The sequence below is a fragment of the Oryzias melastigma genome, linkage group LG7, assembly GCF_002922805.2.
Source record: "Oryzias melastigma strain HK-1 linkage group LG7, ASM292280v2, whole genome shotgun sequence".
Classification (NCBI taxonomy): Eukaryota; Metazoa; Chordata; class Actinopteri; order Beloniformes; family Adrianichthyidae; genus Oryzias; species Oryzias melastigma.
In genome coordinates, this window is record NC_050518.1 from 19,562,728 (window position 1) to 19,577,692 (window position 14,965).

Below are 14,965 nucleotides of genomic sequence, written 5' to 3' on the forward strand. Positions count from 1 at the left end.
GTAAGAGGTAGAGGGATCGATACCCTCATTCTCCAACATTGGCAGTGTCTAATGGTGATCAAAGGCTGGCCCATTGTTTTTTGCCAATGAATGAAACTTCACTTTTCCTTTCAAATGACTCTTGAGATACTACCTGCCTGCAGTTTTTTGGATGCCTTGAGGAAAACATACTTTCCAAATGGCTTTCATACAAACATCTTTCAAATGTAAACAAGCCCACAACCTTTGCAATCATGGGAGCCTTTAGAGTGGCAAAAGCATGTAGTTACTAGAAGACATTGGTTAGCCTGAGACACAATCATAAGCAATGAGGATGGGATTCAAACCCATGTGTGCAAAGCACAATGGATTAGCGGTCCATCTCCTTAGCCACTCGGACACCTCATCTTCCTTCCAACCATGCTTCATGATATGTCTAGTGTCATTTGTCTTCAATGGCATGTCATATGTTGAGGTAGCGTGTTCATTTCAACCACTCAACCGAGTTGGTGATTTTTGGATGGAACAACTAAAAACAAACAAAAACAAGACATCAAACACCACTGTCTTGACATGCAACAAGGTTCGCAGGAGTTTTGTTCCAAAAAAATGGCTTGAATGATATAGGGGAATTAGCTCAAATGGTAGAGTGTTCACTTCGCATGTGAGAGGTAGAGGGATTGATACCCTCATTCTCCAATGTTGGTAGAGTCTAATGGTGATCAAATCCTTGCAATTTGCCTATTACTAAAACTTGACTTTTCTTTTCAACAGACTCTTTTGTAACATTGTTAAGTGTTACTTTGCTGTTGAAGAGATACTACTGCCCTGCAGTTTTTTGGATGCCATGAGCAAAAACTACTTTCCAAATGGATTTCATACAAACATCTTTCAAATGTAAACATGCCCACAACCTTTTCAATCATGCGAGGCTTTAAAGTGGCACAAGAATGTAGTAACTAGACGACATTGGTAAGCTTGAGACAAAATCACGAGCGATGAGAATCAAACCCATGCGTACAAAGCACAATGGATTAGCAGTCCATCTCCTTAACCGCTCGGACACCTCATCTTGCCTCCATAAATACTTCATGATATGACTAGTGTCATATGTCTTCAATGGCATGTCATATGTTGAGGTAGCATGTTCATTTCAACCACTCAACCGAGTTGGTGATTTTTGGATGGAACAACTAAAAACAAACAAAAACAAGACATCAAACACCACTGTGTTGACATGCAACAAGGTTCGCAGGAGTTTTGTTCCATAAAAATGGCATGAGTGACATAGGGGAATTAGCTCAAATGGTAGAGCGCTCGCTTAGCATATGAGAGGTAGAGGGATCGATACCCTCATTCTCCAATGTTGGTAGAGTCTAATGGTGATCAAAGCCTTGCAATTTGCCTATGACTAAAACTTGACTTTTCTTTTCAACAGACTCTTTTGTAACATTGTTAAGTGTTACTTTGCTGTTGAATAGATACTACTGCCCTGCAGTTTTTTGGATGCCATGAGCAAAAACTACTTTCCAAATGGCTTTCATACAAACATCTTTCAAATGTAAACAAGCCCATAGCCTTTTCAATCATGGGAGCCTTTAGAGTGGCACAAGAATGTAGTAACTAGACGACATTGGTAAGCTTGAGACAAAATCACAAGCAATGAGGATGGGAATTAAACCCATGCGCACAAAGCACAATGGATTAGCAGTCCATCTCCTTAACCGCTCGGACACCTCATCTTGCCTCCATAAATGCTTCATGATATGTCTAGTGTCATATGTCTTCAATGGCATGTCATATGTTGAGGTGGCGTGTTCATTTCAACCACTCAAACGAGTTAGTGATTTTTGGATGGAACAACTAAAAACAAACAAAAACAAGACATCAAACACCACTCTGTTGACATGCAACAAGGTTCGCAGGAGTTTTGTTCCATAAAAATGGCATGAGTGATATAGGGGAATTAGCTCAAATGGTAGAGCGCTCGCTTAGCATGTGAGAGGTAGAGGGATCGATACCCTCATTCTCCAACATTGGTAGTGTCTAATGGTGATCAAAGGCTGGCCCATTGTTTTTTGCCAATGAATGAAACTTCACTTTTCCTTTCAAAAGAATCTTGAGATACTACCTGCCTGCAGTTTTTTGGATGCCATGAGGAAAACATACTTTCCAAATGGCTTTCATACAAACATCTTTCAAATGTAAACAAGCCCACAACCTTTGCAATCATGGGAGCCTTTAGAGTGGCACAAGCATGTAGTAACTAGACGACATTGGTAAGCTTGAGACAAAATCATAAGCGATGAGGATGGGATTCGAACCCATGCGTGCAAAGCACAATGGATTAGCAGTCCATCTCCTTAACCGCTCGGACACCTCATCTTGCCTCCATACATGCTTCATGATATGACTAGTGTCATATGTCTTCAATGGCATGTCATATGTTGAGGTAGCGTGTTCATTTCAACCACTCAACCGAGTTGGTGATTTTTGGATGGAACAACTAAAAACAAACAAAAACAAGACATCAAACACCACTGTGTTGACATGCAACAAGGTTCGCAGGAGTTTTGTCCCATAAAAATGGCATGAATAATATAGGTGAATTAGCTCAAATGGTAGAGCGCTCACTTCGCATGTGAGAGGTAGAAGGATCGATACCCTCATTCTCCAATGTTGGTAGAGTCCAATGGCGATCAAAGCCTTGCAATTTGCCTTTGACTAAAACTTGACTTTTCTCTTTTCTTTTCAACAGACTCTTTTGTAACATTGTTAAGTGTTACTTTGCTGTTGAAGAGATACTACTGCCCTGCAGTTTTTTGGATGCCATGAGCAAAAACTACTTTCCAAATGGCTTTCATACAAACATCTTTCAAATGTAAACAAGCCCACAACCTTTGCAATCATGGGAGCCTTTAGAGTGGCACAAGAATGTAGTAACTAGACGACATTGGTAAGCTTGAGACAAAATCACAAGCGATGAGGATGGGAATCAAACCCATGCGTACAAAGCACAATGGATTAGCAGTCCATGTCCTTAACCGCTCGGACACCTCATCTTAGGGGAATTAGCTCAAATGGTAGAGCGCTCGCTTAGCATGTGAGAGGTAGAGGGATCGATACCCTCATTCTCCAACATTGGGAGTGTCTAATGGTGATCAAAGGCTGGCCCATTGTTTTTTGCCAATGAATGAAACTTCACTTTTCCTTTCAAAAGACTCTTGAGATACTACCTGCCTGCAGTTTTTTGGATGCCATGAGGAAAACATACTTTCCAAATGGCTTTCATACACACATCTTTCAAATGTAAACAAGCCCACAACCTTTGCAATCATGGGAGCCTTTAGAGTGGCACAAGCATGTAGTAACTAGACGACATTGGTAAGCTTGAGACAAAATCACAAGCGATGAGGATGGGATTCGAACCCATGCGTGCAAAGCACAATGGATTAGCAGTCCATCTCCTTAACCACTCGGACACCTCTTTTTGCCTTCATGATATGACTAGTGTCATATGTCTTCAATGGCATGTCATATGTTGAGGTAGCGTGTTCATTTCAACCACTCAACCGAGTTGGTGATTTTTGGATGGAACAACTAAAAACAAACAAAAACAAGACATCAAACACCACTGTGTTGACATGCAACAAGGTTCGCAGGAGTTTTGTTCCAAAAAAATGGCATGAATGATATAGGGGAATTAGCTCAAATGGTAGAGCGCTCGCTTAGCATGTGAGAGGTAGAGGGATCGATACCCTCATTCTCCAACATTGGGAGTGTCTAATGGTGATCAAAGGCTGGCCCATTGTTTTTTGCCAATGAATGAAACTTCACTTTTCCTTTCAAAAGACTCTTGAGATACTACCTGCCTGCAGTTTTTTGGATGCCATGAGCAAAAACTGCTTTCCAAATGGCTTTCATACAAACATCTTTCAAATGTAAACAAGCCCACAACCTCTGCAATCATGGGAGCCTTTAGAGTGGCACAAGCATGTAGTAACTAGACGACATTGGTAAGCTTGAGACAAAATCATAAGCGATGAGGATGGGATTCGAACCCATGCGTGCAAAGCACAATGGATTAGCAGTCCATCTCCTTAACCACTCGGACACCTCATCTTCCTTCCAACCATGCTTCATGATATGTCTAGTGTCATTTGTCCTCAATGGCATGTCATATGTTGAGGTAGCGTGTCCATTTCAACCACTCAACCGAGTTGGTGATTTTTGGATGGAACAACTAAAAACAAACAAAAACAAGACATCAAACACCACTGTGTTGACATGCAACAATGTTCGCAGGAGTTTTGTTCCAAAAAAATGGCTTGCATGATATAGGGGAATTAGCTCAAATGGTAGAGCGCTCGCTTAGCATGTGAGAGGTAGAGGGATCGATACCCTCATTCTCCAATGTTGGTAGAGTCCAATGGCGATCAAAGCCTTGCAATTTGCCTTTGACTGAAACTTGACTTTTCTCTTTTCTTTTCAACAGACTCTTTTGTAACATTGTTAAGTGTTACTTTGCTGTTGAAGAGATACTACTGCCCTGCAGTTTTTTGGATGCCATGAGCAAAAACTACTTTCCAAATGGCTTTCATACAAACATCTTTCAAATGTAAACAAGCCCACAACCTTTGTAATCATGGGAGCCTTTAGAGTGGCACAAGAATGTAGTAACTAGACAATATTGGTAAGCTTGAGACAAAATCATAAGCGATGTGGATGGGATTCGAACCCATGCGTGCAAAGCACAATGGATTAGCAGTCCATCTCCTTAACCGCTCGGACAACTCATCTTCCTTCCAACCATGCTTCATGATATGTCTAGTGTCATTTGTCTTCAATGGCATTTCATGTGTTAAGGTAGCGTGTTCATTTCAACCACTCAACCGAGTTGGTGATTTTTGGATGGAACAACTAAAAACAAACAAAAACAAGACATCAAACACCACTGTGTTGACATGCAACAAGGTTCGCAGGAGTTTTGTTCCATAAAAATGGCATGAATGACATAGGGGAATTAGCTCAAATGGTAGAGCGCTCGCTTAGCATGTGAGAGGTAGAGGGATCGATACCCTCATTCTCCAACATTGGGAGTGTCTAATGGTGATCAAAGGCTGGCCCATTGTTTTTTGCCAATGAATGAAACTTCACTTTTCCTTTCAAAAGACTCTTGAGATACTACCTGCCTGCAGTTTTTTGGATGCCATGAGGAAAACATACTTTCCAAATGGCTTTCATACAAACATCTTTCAAATGTAAACAAGCCCACAACCTTTGCAATCATGGGAGCCTTTAGAGTGGCACAAGCATGTAGTAACTAGACGACATTGGTAAGCTTGAGACAAAATCATAAGCGATGAGGATGGGATTCGAACCCATGCGTGCAAAGCACAATGGATTAGCAGTCCATCTCCTTAACCACTCGGACACCTCATCTTCCTTCCAACCATGCTTCATGATATGTCTAGTGTCATATGTCTTCAATGGCATGTCATATGTTGAGGTAGCGTGTTCATTTCAACCACTCAACCGAGTTGGTGATTTTTGGATGGAACAACTAAAAACAAACAAAAACAAGACATCAAACACCACTGTGTTGACATGCAACAAGGTTCGCAGGAGTTTTGTTCCAAAAAAATGGCATGAATGACATAGGGGAATTAGCTCAAATGGTAGAGCGCTCGCTTAGCATGTGAGAGGTAGAGGGATCGATACCCTCATTCTCCAACATTGGGAGTGTCTAATGGTGATCAAAGGCTGGCCCATTGTTTTTTGCCAATGAATGAAACTTCACTTTTCCTTTCAAAAGACTCTTGAGATACTACCTGCCTGCAGTTTTTTGGATGCCATTAGGAAAACATACTTTCCAAATGGCTTTCATACAAACATCTTTCAAATGTAAACAAGCCCACAACCTTTGCAATCATGGGAGCCTTTAGAGTGGCACAAGCATGTAGTAACTAGACGACATTGGTAAGCTTGAGACAAAATCACAAGCGATGAGGATGGGATTCGAACCCATGCGTGCAAAGCACAATGGATTAGCAGTCCATCTCCTTAACCGCTCGGACACCTCATCTTGCCTCTATACATGCTTCATGATATGACTAGTGTCATTTGTCTTCAATGGCATTTCATATGTTAAGGTAGCGTGTTCATTTCAACCACTCAACCGAGTTGGTGATTTTTGGATGGAACAACTAAAAACAAACAAAAACAAGACATCAAACACCACTGTGTTGACATGCAACAAGGTTCGCAGGTGTTTTGTTCCAATAAAATGGCATGAATGATATAGGGGAATTAGCTCAAATGGTAGAGCTCTCGCTTAGCATGTGAGAGGTAGAGGGATCGATACCCTCATTCTCCAACATTGGGAGTGTCTAATAGAGATCACAACCTGGCCTGCTGCATTTTGCCAATGAATGAAACTTCACTTTTCCTTTCAAAAGACTCTTGAGATACTACTGCCTGCAGTTTTTTGGATGCCATGAGGAAAACATACTTTCCAAATGGCTTTCATACAAACATCTTTCAAATGTAAACATGCCCACAACCTCTGCAATCATGAGAGGCTTTAGAGTGGCACAAGTATGTAGTAACTAGACGACATTGGTAAGCTTGAGACACAATCATAAGCGATGAGGATGGGATTCGAACCCATGCGTGCAAAGCACAATGGATTAGCAGTCCATCTCCTTAACCACTCGGACACCTCATCTTCCTTCCTAATGTGCTTCAAGATATGGCTAGTGTCATATGTCTTCAATGGCATGTCATATGCTGAGGTAGCGTGTTCATTTCAACCACTCAACCGAGTTGGTGATTTTTGGATGGAACAACTAAAAACAAACAAAAACAAGACATCAAACACCACTGTGTTGACATGCAACAAGGTTCGCAGGAGTTTTGTTCCAAAAAAATGCCACGAATGATATAGGGGAATTAGCTCAAATGGTAGAGCGTTTGCTTAGCATGTGAGAGGTAGAGGGATCGATACCCTCATTCTCCAACATTGGGAGTGTCTAATGGTGATCAAAGGCTGGCCCATTGCATTTTGCCAATGAATGAAACTTCACTTTTCCTTTCAAAAGACTCTTGAGATACTACCTGCCTGCAGTTTTTTGGATGCCATGAGGAAAACATACTTTCCAAATGGCTTTCATACAAACATCTTTCAAATGTAAACATGCCCACAACCTTTGGAATCATGAGAGGATTTAGAGTGGCACAAGAACGTAGTAACTAGACGACATTGGTAAGCTTGAAACACAATCATAAGCGATGAGGATGGGATTCGAACCCATGCGTGCAACATTGGTAGTGTCAAATGTTGATCAAAGCCTGGCCCCTTGCAATTTGTCTATGAATGAAAACTGACACTTTTTTTCAAAAGATTGTTTTGTAACATTGCTAAGAGTCATTTAGCTGTTGAAGAGATACTACTGCCCCTTACTTTCTCCATTTCCACCACATAGAAAGCAATATCTTTTGGAAAATAAAGACATGCAGGCACCACTTGTCCAAAAAGAAAACACCTTTCTGGTGAATGTTATGCGTTTTGAGAAAAAAAATCACACAGCATGACTTTTTGTAAAAACTTCTTTAACCTAGGCTTGTTGTTCCTGAGGACTGCCAGTTTTCAGATTGTGATTTGAATCAAACGGCTAAAAAAAAAAGCTAGACTGAGATTCATTGAAGACACCAGATCATGGTAACCATCTAAGCCGTTTACATTAATACAAAAAAGGGATAGGTGAGAGTTTCAAAATGGATGCCAATTGACCCTTTGGAAAGGTCAAACACCAGGAGAACCAAGTCAACTTGGTTGTCAATTTAGTCTTGCAGTTTCTTTAAAATTGCCCCTTTTTTCCCTTAGCAAATGTGGTGTTGCCAAGGTTCCTAGCAGTAGCTTTGCTATTGTAGATAGTAAGCATTCCTGTGGTTTGTAACCACTTGATTAAGTTGAGGTTTTGTAATTTTGTAGAGAAAAAGCTGCAACCACATTGTTTGGATATGCAAACAACACTAGGACTACCAAATCCAAGTCCCTACTTTGTCAGGGTTCGACCTGGTTTGATTGCAATTCATGTTTATTGGTAACACATTTTATATGCAGAGCTTTAAACGGTTTTATAGCTTTGCGTGAATGTGAGTTTTTTAAACGCGGATGCCCAGAACAGATAATTATGATGTAAATGTAGCTCCAGGAAACATAATAAAAGTAACTAAAGTTAAAAGTTTGTAATCTATACGCCCGAAACATGCAAGTCCTGATCTCCTTAGATTTTTAGAACTTGTTAACCTTAACAAAACAAGTGGAAGGAATAAAGTTTTCAGATTTATCAAATATACTGGGCAAATGTTCAATTTCTTAAGGTAAAATGTGACTTTTGCTAAAAGAAAAAAAAGGCAAAGAATGAAATATACTTTTTAATTTTTTTTTTTGTCATTTAGGATTCATTCGACAGAATTTCTTTAATTGTGTAACAATGCAGGAGGGACTAATTTAATGTGTGCTAGTAAGACGTGCTTTAAAAAAATATTTTCTCAATTTGGTCTGAGTTGCATCAAAGCACAAAAAACATGTTGACACTTTGAAGACTGAGGTGCGTTTGCTGAATAATCATGGTTTTAAAATGGAACACTTCCTGTGCAAAACTCTCTTTATCCACCAGAGGGCGTCTGATCATTAAACCAATAAAAAACTGCAGACTTTTCTTCATACTTACTTATTTTCTGAAATCACTAAGCTTATTAATCCAGTAAAAGTTGTGTCTGGGCTTGAAATGTTGCATTCTAGCTAAGTTTATTAAACATGTTTTTGCCACTCCTGAAGCAAATAGAAAAGAGGTAGCAAAAAAGAAAAAAGCTGAAAAAAAGAGCAAGGAGTTGTGCGAATGTCCCCATTCCTCTGTTCGGAGTGCAGCCGAGCTGCAGCCTTGGAGGCCTGTCAACTGTTTGAGGTCAGCGGACTGCCAAGAAGCTCCAAGGCACGGCGGAAACTGAAACGTGACCGGATTGTGGTGCAGCTCTTTCTCCTCAGAACCAAAAAGCCACTTGTTTCCTAAAGCCTCTCCTTTATCTATAACCCAGCAGAAAGGAATGCACTATATTTTTCTTTTTTCTGTCTGAAGAATCTCGGTCCCTAATTCCTTCACATGCCTTCAGCTAGAAGCCATTGTCAAGAAAATAGGACAGCAAGCACGTGTCAGATATGTAGAAGGAAGCAACTGCCTTCAAGGAAAAGTCAGAATATTTTTTTTCTTTCACATTTTTGGGACTAAATTAACGTCAGAAAACATGAAAAATGACAAACTGACAAAGTGATAGGCAGCAAATAGTCTGTTGCTTTTCTTGGTGAGCGCATCCTTGTGAATGCTGAAACCAAAAATAGTCTTGTTATGAACAGTGGGCTGAATGAATCAGCTGTTTCTACTGCACAACCACGCAAGCCGAGTCCTCTCTGCAAAGCAAACATGTGATTGAATGAAACAGCAAATGCATCAAAAGGAATCCACATTATTTAGCTGAAGAGAGTTCTGTCAGTAATTTCACTTGAATCCAAAGTTTCAGCTGCCTCTCTTTGAGGTTTGACAAGCAGCTTAAACTATCATGTCTAAGATAGAGATATTTATTTTTCCTGTGCACTGATTCCAGTTTTTGGGCCTAAATGGAGATGAAATCCCTCACAGGTAGAGACTGACAGGCTAGGTAGATCACACCTGGATGAATGCTAAAGCTCCCGATTCTGGTTGAAGGCCAACAATTACAACTGAACAGTGTAAAATATTTTCTTTTTTTGGTAAAAAGCAGACTTTTCCTTTAAAATGAAAAAGTGAGATGGAGTTATGTGAGGTGAAGTTCTCAGTGAGAGAGAAATTCTAGTCCTATTGTGAGGATTTGAGGTTTTATTTGTGACCTTGGTTGTACTTTAGCCATGCATATGTTTTTTTGTTTATAAGTTTCTTCTGCAAAAACCACAGTCACAACTGCCCGTACAGGTGGATATGGGCTATCTGCAGATGAAAAATGTGCAAACCTATATGGACCGTGTAGGTGGCCTGCATGAAATGTCAAGGTTGTAGACCTCTCAGACAACCCGTAGAGCAAAAATGTCCATATACTATTTCTCAACAAGCATGTAATGGGCAAAGAATTATACTGAACACTTACACATGAGGGTGAATTCGGCAGGAATGTTGTACGCCTTTTGAATTATTTTAATCCCCAAATCCTGTGCTCTGTGTATGGAGTCCGTTATTCTACGGTCACACCCGACATGTGATGCCTGTTTAAGACCGCACTAATAATGCACAGTGGACTGTTGTTACCTGATCCTAGCATATGTCCGCTACCTACAGTTGGGAGAGGTTTGGTGTGAAATGTCAAAGCGGTGGAAACCGAGTGAAACTTTGCTTGGGGTTTTTTCTTTCACAGCACTATTCCAATACTTGAATAACTTGGTGTCACAGAATTAGGTCACAAACACCAATTATTAATTTCTCCTCCATGAGCAATGTTAAAACAACTGGCACATCCATTCATTACGTCCTTACATCACTGCCAAATCCGAGTCCCCGATTGGTCAAAGTTTGGACTGGTTTAACTTTCAAAGCATATTCAATGGCCACATAGAACCTGAAAACAGTCAGAAAAATGTGTGTAGAGACCCGTGAATGGGAGAGTTTTGAACTCAGAAGCCCAAAATGCGTACATGCGCAAGTTTACATAGGCTTTTTATTGGACTTGGTCACTTGAACACGTATTGCCAAGGATGGTATGAATGCAGCTTTAGGAAACTAAACAAACTGAGTGAAGGTTGTGTGGGCGTCTTATGGCATCATGTGCACACACCAGGTGTGCAGCATTAGCATCAGTAAAGAGTCAGTACTCGCACCTCACTAACAACTTAATGACTTTTTCATGACCTGTATGTCATGAATGTGTGTAACTTACATGACCTTTAAAAATATATTGTGATACAAGTACACGTGTGACAATGGGACATACCATTTTCACAATCTTCCTTGAGGTGCCCCGTAAGACCATCAACGGAACGCTAGCACACACCTGCTCTTCAGTTATGATGCAGCTGCTCCTGTCTACAACCCTCCATGGACCTGGACAAAACAAAAACCCACAGCACCCCAACAGGTCAACCCTCATATGTGACTAAGGCTTTAGGTTCTGTCTCTCTGAAGTAAGTCTCAATAAATTTGAGTTTGTGGTCATCTCTGGTGCTTCCATTTTGCTAGTACGGTACCCTCAGTGTGTGTAAAGATCATGGTTTTAGGTCCCTTAGTCAGGTGTTCTGTTCTGTCGCCACATCTGCTCTGTCTTTTGCCTTGTATTGCCATGTTCCTGGTTCTTGTCAGCTCTGCCTCTCACTGCTGATTTTATGTCCCCCACTGTCAGAATGTGTGAACTTTTGCCATGATGCACAGCCTCTGCCTTACTTTATGATGGTTTCTGATCCTGTTTTGCTTCAGATCTCTCGTTTCCTCAATGCTCAGTGAGTTTTTCCCTTTTCTACCCAAAAGTTTTTCACATTCTGGACCTTGAGTCCCTGTAGGGACTCTCTTACCTGCACCTGTCCAGCTCTAAGAAGTTGTGCTGAACCCTTTTTTTTCTAGATTTCTGCCTCAGCGGCATTATTCTCGGGTCACTCCCCACCTGAAGCAGTACTCCACTCATTATTCCCAGTAATAAATCACAGTTCAAATACACCTTTTTATCTTCAGGTAAGTCTGAGCTTTATTCTAAAATATGATCCGTTGTCCCCAGTGGTTCCAGCTAATTTTCTCCCTCCTCCTGGGTCTTTTAGCCATTAAGGATGCCCTACATTAGACTGAGACTTTGTGGCTTTTTTATACCATCAGATTCTTCAAGTTTGATTTTTAATTTATTTAAGATATTAAAGCTTTTGGTTCCACTTTATATTTGAGCTTTCAGTTTTAATGACAGAATGATCTGAGTACCAAAGACTCAGCAGGAGAGTTTATTTGCTCAAGCAGCTTCAACTGTCTCTTCTTCCACATAACACTGCATTGTTGCCTGGATCCCACTGTTCACCTGGCAGTTCTGAGATTACAGTGATGCTCCTCCAATCCACCTTTTCAGCAAAGTTGCGAGGTTTCAGGGATGCCTTCTATGTGTGTCTTTCCAATTAAAACTGTAGGGATGGGTAGCTCCAATATTGTTTGCCATTTTTGTTGCACCGCTAAAATTAAGTTGGAGGTGTGAGGGGCCGCAAGCTAGTGGGAGAGAGTGTAAACACATGGATGATGGGAAGTGGGGGCGGGGTTGCTGTGCAATCCTTCCCACAACTCAGAGATAAATTTTTAATGAGCTCCTGCTAGTCTGCAGAAACCATGTTCTAGAAAATGACATCAGTTTTTTTGATTTAGGGTAAAAAAAAACAGCATAAGTAAGAATAGATCAAATGATGATTGGGGTAGGACTTTCAATTCCTGTGCTCTGAAATTGGGTATCTCCTCACCTCATCTGTCTCTGGAGGTCTGCTGGAAACCCCTGATCATGTCTCCTTTGGGGTAGCTGATCAACCCTGTATTCAGCCTTTATTTTTCAGAACACCCCACTTTAATTCTACTAGTCTGTTTTAAGGTTGGGATTTCCCTCATCTCTCTTCAACTGATTCTTCTTTCTGACCTTGCCTCAGCTCATTCAGTTTTCCGCCTTTCGATTCTTTACCCCGTTTCCATTACACTGTTGTGATCTGGAAACAGCCCTGAAGGTCAGGCTGATCATTAAGCTGTGTAGCTGTCATGCGGTAGACCGCTGGTGTTACATAAGACAGTAAGACGCCGGAACAAAAGACACTGGTACAACAACATGGCAGCAAACAGTACAGGAAGAAGACGTGGGAAACAATTAGAAGGAGAAAGGAGGTTGTCAGATGCATCCGGCCTGAAAAGTGTTAGTGGGAGGAAAGGAGAGGATGCTGGGTAAAGAGGGACTGGAACGAGATAACAGAAGCACTGCTGTTTTAATGACAGTCTTTTACCATGCAGGACTGAGACGAGTTACAGTTTTAGAATAATCCTTGAGCTTGTTTATTATCAAGCACGGATAATGAAACGGTTAAGCTCAAATCTGATCTAATGTAAAAGCATTCCCTGTGGTCTATAGTTAGTTATGATTATGATGTTTTTAGCCAAATATTTTTTTTAGGACATATATTCTGTAGAGTGGGAGGAGTTCATTAGAAATTCAGTTGCGGACAGGAAGAGGATGCGGAGTAAGCCCCGCCCCACTTTCCTTCACTTATCTGTTTACATTCTCTCGAGCTAGCTTACAGCCCCTCACACCCCAACGTAACATTACCGGCTGAAAAAAAATGGTGAGCAATACTGGAGCTAGATGCCAGCTAAGACGAGAAAAATGACGACATTCATTCAAACAGCCTTTTTTTTGGGCTGGGTATAGACAATCATTTTCAGACTAAATACATGGTTTACACATGTAGACAGATTCATTCATTCATTCATTCATTTTCTATTTCAGAAATAATCTTTATATGTTTTGAAGATATTTATATTGATCTGATACAGTTCACATATTGTAAAATGTAATAATAAAATAATGATATTGTTAAAGGCATACAGTGTTTTTTGTTTGTTTGTTTTTAAAGTATCAGATCTAACAAAAATGTTGAGATCATTAACATTGCAAACACTGTTCTGCTTCTCTTGGAGAGTATTTCAGTTTGGCCACTAGGCGGAGCTCATACTATAGCAGTACACTTGTAACACTCTACAGTACAGCAAAGTATTACAAACAAAAAAAACAAAGAAACAGGGGCATAAATATACGTCTTACGGACAAAAAACAAGAAGTTATAGTTTGCTTTCCTTCTCTTTATGCACACTACCAACGTTCAAGAAAAATGACTCAAGAATATGCAGTTTTTTCTTTTATAGCTTTTTCTTCAGTTGACAGATAAACTCCACAAGTCTTTCCCAGTCCTTCACCGAGGTGCACCCACCCAAGTCTTTTTATATATAGTTCCTATTTACACAATCGCCGCGTCCCTTTGGCGTCCTCCTCCATTAAGGCGAAAGCAGTCTAAAGTAGGTTTGCAGGTCATCAACGTTCCGTCCGCAGGTTGCACAAATGTGGCTTACCGGATCTGTCCAGTGGCGAAGCATGTGAAGGTCTCACCCAATAGTCGATAGATTTCCTCCATCTTCCACCAACAAGGTTGGTACTCTTCTCCTCTGTCTCGGTAATCCTTAAGATTGTGTTCTGCAGCTGTCAACGTTGTATGTGGGGCTCGCTCAGGAATCCTCACTCAGGTCAGGCCTCTCACCCCTCTCGTTCCGAGAGACACTCCTCTCATCTGTAATGTTTGTAATCAGTCTGGCACCTGGGTGACAGGAAGTCCCCAGGTAGCCATGTTTGTAGTCCCGTGTGACAGGAAGTCCCCAGGTAGCCATGTTTGTAGTCCAAGGCTCCTTTTATGATGTAGATAAAAAGTCCAACACCATTATTTCAAACATAAACTCAGAGAAAAACAAAACATACAGGACCATTTCAACCAGGGTTATCAAATGGAAAGTCATTACTGAATTCTCTTTTTATCCCATCAGTAAAAAGACATTCCTACCGGTATTCGAACGTAAACATATGTGGCAATGCTACACACTTTTTTCAAGAAGAAACCATTAGCAAAAAATGGTCCTTAAGTGCACTTTAAAAAATACTTCCTTAAAAGAGTTTGGAAAATTAATGTCTGTGAGATTATTAAGATGTTCATTCAGTCACCAATGTATGTTTAGGTCGACCGAGCGTTAGCATTTGCTGTCCAATGAGAAATTAAATCAAACGTTACCATCAAGCTAGCAGACTTTATCTTTATGTGCTAGCTCAATTTATATTTTTTAGTATTGATTATTTATCTTTTAAGCTTAGATCAACTCAAATCTATTAATCGATTTTATCAACATAGCCCTAATTC

At 40.5% G+C, this 14,965-nt stretch overlaps 9 non-coding genes across 9 annotated transcripts; all 9 read right to left on the reverse strand.

The window, feature by feature from the left end:
• Nucleotides 1–305: 305 nt before the first annotated feature.
• Nucleotides 306–387, reverse strand: trnas-gcu. Its single transcript has one exon. It is a non-coding gene; the product is annotated as a tRNA-Ser (tRNA).
• A 1,252-nt stretch (nucleotides 388–1,639) lies between these two features.
• On the reverse strand, nucleotides 1,640–1,721 carry trnas-gcu. Its single transcript has one exon. It is a non-coding gene; the product is annotated as a tRNA-Ser (tRNA).
• Nucleotides 1,722–2,282: 561 nt separating this feature from the next.
• Nucleotides 2,283–2,364, reverse strand: trnas-gcu. The gene has a single exon. It is a non-coding gene; the product is annotated as a tRNA-Ser (tRNA).
• Nucleotides 2,365–2,959: 595 nt separating this feature from the next.
• trnas-gcu lies at nucleotides 2,960–3,041 on the reverse strand. The gene has a single exon. It is a non-coding gene; the product is annotated as a tRNA-Ser (tRNA).
• Nucleotides 3,042–4,019: 978 nt separating this feature from the next.
• trnas-gcu lies at nucleotides 4,020–4,101 on the reverse strand. The gene has a single exon. It is a non-coding gene; the product is annotated as a tRNA-Ser (tRNA).
• Nucleotides 4,102–4,696: 595 nt separating this feature from the next.
• Nucleotides 4,697–4,778, reverse strand: trnas-gcu. Its single transcript has one exon. It is a non-coding gene; the product is annotated as a tRNA-Ser (tRNA).
• Nucleotides 4,779–5,339: 561 nt separating this feature from the next.
• trnas-gcu lies at nucleotides 5,340–5,421 on the reverse strand. Its single transcript has one exon. It is a non-coding gene; the product is annotated as a tRNA-Ser (tRNA).
• A 561-nt stretch (nucleotides 5,422–5,982) lies between these two features.
• On the reverse strand, nucleotides 5,983–6,064 carry trnas-gcu. Its single transcript has one exon. It is a non-coding gene; the product is annotated as a tRNA-Ser (tRNA).
• Nucleotides 6,065–6,624: 560 nt separating this feature from the next.
• trnas-gcu lies at nucleotides 6,625–6,706 on the reverse strand. Its single transcript has one exon. It is a non-coding gene; the product is annotated as a tRNA-Ser (tRNA).
• Nucleotides 6,707–14,965: the final 8,259 nt, after the last annotated feature.